Consider the following 5,654-nt stretch of genomic DNA (forward strand, 5'->3'; position numbering starts at 1 on the left):
TAGGCCAAGCCATTCGCCATGGGGAGCTCCGGTACTATTCGTGAAGAAGAAGGACGGAAGTATGCGGATGTGCATAGACTATCGTGAGCTGAACAAAGTAACGATTAAGAACAAGTACCCGCTACCTCGGATTGATGATTTGTTTGATCAACTCCGAGGCGTGACTGTATTTTCAAAGATCGATTTATGGTCCGGGTATCATCAGCTCAAAGTAAAGGGAGAAGATATTCCTAAGACAGCCTTTAGGACTCGTTATGGACATTACGAGTTCTTGGTTATGTCTTTTGGTCTTACTAACGCACCAGCCGAGTTTATGGACTTAATGAATAGGGTCTTCAAAGACTACTTTGATAAATTCGTCGTTGTGTTTATCGACAACATTTTAATATATTCCAAGGATGAAGTAGAGCACGAGGAACATTTTAGGATGATTTTGACACGATTGAAGGAGCATCAGCTCTACGCAAAGTTCAAGAAATGCAAGTTTTGGCTTTCGCAAGTGGCGTTCCTTGGGCACATTATATCGAAAGATGGAGTTGCAGTAGACCCATCAAAGGTAGAGGTCGTGAAGGATTGGCCCAGACCAAAGAAAGCATCTGAAGTAAGAAGCTTCTTAGGGCTAGCAGGTTATTATAGGAAGTTTTTAGAGGGCTTTTCAAAGATAGCCACTCCGCTCACCAACCTGACCCGGAAGCAACAAAATTTTAACTGGAATGATAAGTGTGAAGAAAGCTTCCAGTTGCTTAAGGATAAGCTTTGGTCAACACCAGTACTCAGTGTACCGACACCCAACGATAAGTTCGTTGTCTACTGCGATGCATCGAAGCAAGGATTGGGTTGCGTACTAATGCAAAATGACAAGGTGATAGCCTATGCCTCACGACAGTTAAAGGAGTACGAACAACGCTATCCAACTCACGATATGGAGTTGGCAGCGGTGGTCTTTGCATTAAAAATCTGGCGCCATTATCTTTACGGAGAACGATGCGAGATTTATACGGACCACAAGAGTTTAAAGTACATCTTTACTCGGAAGGAGCTCAACATGAGGCAGCGCAGGTGGTTGGAGTTAGTAAAGGATTACGACTGCGAAATCCTATACCACCCGGGAAAGGTGAACGTAGTAGCCGATGCACTTAGTAGGAAGAGTTATGGGAATTTATTAGCCTTATCCGGAATAGAAAAGCCGCTACAGCAGGAGCTTATCAGTGCGGGAATAGAAGTGGTTGTTGGCAAGCTGGCTTACTTGTCTATCTAATTGAATCTGCTAGAGGACATACGGATTGGTCAGAGACATGATGACACGCTAGCAGCACATATGGATGCAGTTAGAGAAGGCAAGACTACAGATTTCTCAATATCTAGCCAAGGCTTATTGAGATATAAGGATCGGGTAAGCTTGCCAAATGATCAAAGTATTAAGAAGACGATTCTAGAAGAAGCGCACAGCACCCCGTACTCAGTTCATCCAGGGTCTACCAAGATGACTTATGACATCAAGGCAATCTATTGGTGGCCAGGGACGAAGAAGGACATAGCGGGGTATGTATCTAAGTGTCTTGTATGCCAGCAAGTGAAAGCGGAGCATCAGCGGCCTGCAGGTTTATTGCGACCGCTTAGCGTACCAGAATGGAAGTGGGACGATATAGCTATGGACTTCGTGACGGGTTTGCCAAAGACAAATAAGCAGCATGATTCTGCTTGGATAGTAATAGATAGACTAACCAAGTCGGCTCATTTCCTGCCTGTTAAGACTTCATACACGGCAGACCAATATGCAGACATCTACATCCAAGAGATTGTACGATTGCATGGAATCCCCAAGATGATAGTATCAGATAGAGGATCGGTTTTTACATCAAGATTTTGGGGAAGCTTACAGCAAGCTATGGGTACTAAGTTAAGCCTTAGTACAGCTTTTCATCCTCAGACAGATGGGCAGTCCGAGCGTACGATTCAGATTTTAGAAGATATGCTACACGCGTGTGTACTTGATTTCGGAGGATCATGGAACAAGTACTTACCGCTGATCGAGTTTTCCTACAACAACAGCTACCAGTCAACGATCAAGATGGCACCTTATGAGTTGCTTTATGGAAGGAGGTGCCGATCACCGTTGCACTAGGACGAGGTAGGAGAAAGGCAGCTTCTAGGGCCCGAAGCTGTTAGACAAGCTCAAGAAGCAGTAGCGCTTATTAGACAGCGTATGCTTGCTGCTCAAAGCGGTCAGAAAAGCTATGCGAATGCCAAGCGATGCGATGTGGAATTCCAAGTCGGAGATTAAGTCTTCCTGAAGATATCTCCTATGAAAGGTGTTAAGCGGTTCGGGAAGAAAGGCAAGCTTAGTCCCCGATTCATAGGTCCTTTTGAGATATTGGACAAAGTGGGACGAGTTGCGTATAGACTAGCCCTACTGCCAGCACTAGCCGATAGTCACAACATCTTCCACATCTCGATGTTACGCAAATATGTGTCAGACCACTACAACAAAATAGATGTTTTATGACTTTAATGGGGAGACATTGGAAGTCTACAATGTCTCCCACTTAGTGAGACGTTGTTGCTGGGGTCATTGTAGGTATATATCCCACGTCTCCCGTTGGGAGACGTGCCTCACTTCCCACGTCTCCCACTGGGAGAGGTGGAAAGTCAAATGTTGACTTTCCACCTCTCCCATTGGGAGACGTGGGAAGTCACTCACCTCTCCCAATGGGAGACGTGGGAAGTCCATAGGAGACATCCCATGTCTCCCATTGGGAGAGGTGAGTGATTTCCCACGTCTCCCAATGGGAGAGGTGGAAAGTCAAATGTTGACTTTCCACCTCTCCCATTGGGAGACGTGGGAAGTCTCCCACCTCTCCCATTGGGAGACATTGAAAGTCTCCCACATTTAAAAAAAATAAATTAAATAAATTTATAATTAATATTATTAATTTAAATTGAATAATTAATATTAATTAATTTAATATTATTAAATTAATTTAATAATTAATTAATTATTAAATTAATATTAATTATTAATTAATTTAATATTTAATATTATTAATTTAATATTATTAAATTAATTTAATATTTAATATTATTAATTTAATATTATTAAATTAATTTAATAATTAATTAAATTGAAATAATATTAATTTAAATTTAAATTATTTTAATCTAAATTTAAATTAATTTAATAATCAATTAAATTGGAAGAAAAAAATATATTTGTTAGATATATACAAAAAATACAATATTTGTTAGAAATATTCAAAATGAACAAATATTGCATTGTGTATGAAGAAAGAGTTAAAAAATTAAAAAAAAAAAACCTATCAACGAGGTCGGTAACTTTGGATTATCGGCAACATATATGTCGCCCATTCTTGTCGCAACTCATCAATTTGTGCCTCTGTATATGATGTGCTTGTTAGCTGCAAGAAATATAAAGTAAAATATATTAATTAATTATTTGATTACATTTATAGTTTCAAAAATAATTTGTAAATTTTAATTAATAATACCGTTCTCAAGTAATGCCCAGGACTCGCATGCTCAATCAAATCCTTCAACATCCTCATTAAGTAGTATCCACATGCCACATTGTCCGGTTGGTGTGGACACTAATTATTTAAAAATATGAGTAATTTATTATTAAATTGAAACTTTTTAAAAAATGCATACATATTATTCTACTTAATTATTATAAATGTTCAAAAATTTCTGCTAAAGTTACTTACCTGAGGTTGCTTAATGCGTAGAGTATCAGGGATCTCGACATCAGGAAGATTCATAGAGAAAAAAAGATTGAAAGCGCTGACGATCACTGATACAATCTCCTCACGGTTATTTAGCTCTGAATTCACCGGATCACAACAATAAACATGATATGCATATGGTGCCAAAATAAGCAACATCCAATGTTCACTGTATAAGAAAAACAAAAAAATTATAGCTCAAATGTTAAACAATGAAATTATTGATATGGGTCGGAAAAATGACAACTTTTTAAACTTACCCATGGTTCCAAGGGACAAGCATAACTTGTTCTTTTGATTTTACGTCATTGCAACGTCTGAACAGATTCTGAACACGATCGTCGAATGAACTCCCTTAAGTGGCGACGATATTAGGATTGACAAATAAAAACTTATTTTGGCGACCTTGTTGTACCACATATCTGTAAATGAACCTAATACAAAAATATGAAAAATTGTTATATGAATGAATAAATCAAATTAGAAAATTAAATGAACAAACTTATTTGTCAGATATATACCTCATGTAGCTGACGAGTACTGCTTGTCCAATCTTCTCCTTTCGAGCAAACTGAAGTATGTCATCCTTCATTGTTCTATCCAACTACTAAAAGTTCGATAATGTTCATCTTGTAACCATTTTGAGTTCCTTGACTTGGATGGAAATTTGGTCTTTATCCAATTAAAATGTTCCCTTCAATTATAAATATGTTGTTAAACAATTGAATATACGAAATTACACAACTTAAACTTAATGTATTATATGAGTATAACTCACTCGATATAAGGTTGAATTTCATTTATATTCTGCAACACAAGACGATGCGCTTCATCTAGAAGATCTCGACTTACTGTGCATACAACGCTACCACGACGACTCTGAATCTCAACATTTTCAACATCATTTAACCCAATTTTCTGTATGCCAGTCATGTATTCAGAACAAAATTCAACTGCCTCTTCTGCAATATAACATTCGACGATGCATCCTTCCGGCCGACTTCTATTCCTAACATACCCCTTAAGAATCTTCATATATCGCTCAAATGGATACATCCATCTTAAATAAACTGGGCCACAATATCTTAGTTCTCTAACCAAGTGAACTGTCAAATGGATCATTATATCAAAAAATGCCGGCGGGAAATATTTCTCCAACTCACACAATACCTCAACAATTTCATCTCTTAACTTAGGTAACTTTAGCGGATCAATCACCTTACAACACAGTGACTTGAAAAACAAGCATAACCTTGTGATTACATCTCGAACTCTCCTAGGCAACACAGATCGAATGGCCACTGGTAGCAAATGTTGCATTAGAATATGACAATCGTGAGATTTCATGCCAGTCAGAATACAACTTTTCATGTCTACCAATGACCTTATATTTGAGGAATATCCGTCTGGAACTTTTATATTAAACAAACATCTGCAAATTTCCATTCTTTCCTCTTTAGTAAGAGTGTAAGCTGCAGGAGGTAAATATGTTCGTCTCTTATCTGGTTTTGGAGTCAATTCATCCCTTATACCCATTGCAACCAAGTCTTGTCTAGCCTTAATTCCATCCTTAGTTTTCCCAGGAATATTCAACAAAGTGCCAATCAAACTATCACATACATTTTTCTCTATGTGCATAACATCTAAATTATGACGTATAAGTAAGAAAGGCCAATATTCAAGTTCAAAGAAAACAGATTTCTTTTTATAACACCCTTTTGGCTCTTCCACAACCTTGGCCTTGCGACTACGTTTCATCTTTGTAGGTGTACGAACTTTGGGCTTCCCTAACTTGAACACAATTTTAGACATCTTCTCAAGTACTTGGATCCCATTCAATGGCTCAGGAGCCTCTTCAAACTCTTGTTTACCATTGAATGCCTTCTTCCAAGTCCGAAGTTTATGCGTATTAGG

General features: G+C 38.0%; 1 long non-coding RNA gene across 1 annotated transcript; it reads right to left on the bottom strand.

Moving 5' to 3' along the window:
- Positions 1-3,728: 3,728 nt before the first annotated feature.
- Positions 3,729-4,329, bottom strand: LOC133816786 (uncharacterized). Its single transcript, XR_009885465.1, has 3 exons — positions 4,262-4,329; positions 4,001-4,174; positions 3,729-3,909 (listed from the first exon to the last, which is right to left on the bottom strand). It is a non-coding gene; the product is annotated as an uncharacterized LOC133816786 (long non-coding RNA).
- Between the last annotated feature and the right edge of the window lie 1,325 nt (positions 4,330-5,654).

The sequence above is a fragment of the Humulus lupulus genome, chromosome 2 (genome assembly GCF_963169125.1).
Source record: "Humulus lupulus chromosome 2, drHumLupu1.1, whole genome shotgun sequence".
Taxonomy (NCBI): Eukaryota; Viridiplantae; Streptophyta; class Magnoliopsida; order Rosales; family Cannabaceae; genus Humulus; species Humulus lupulus.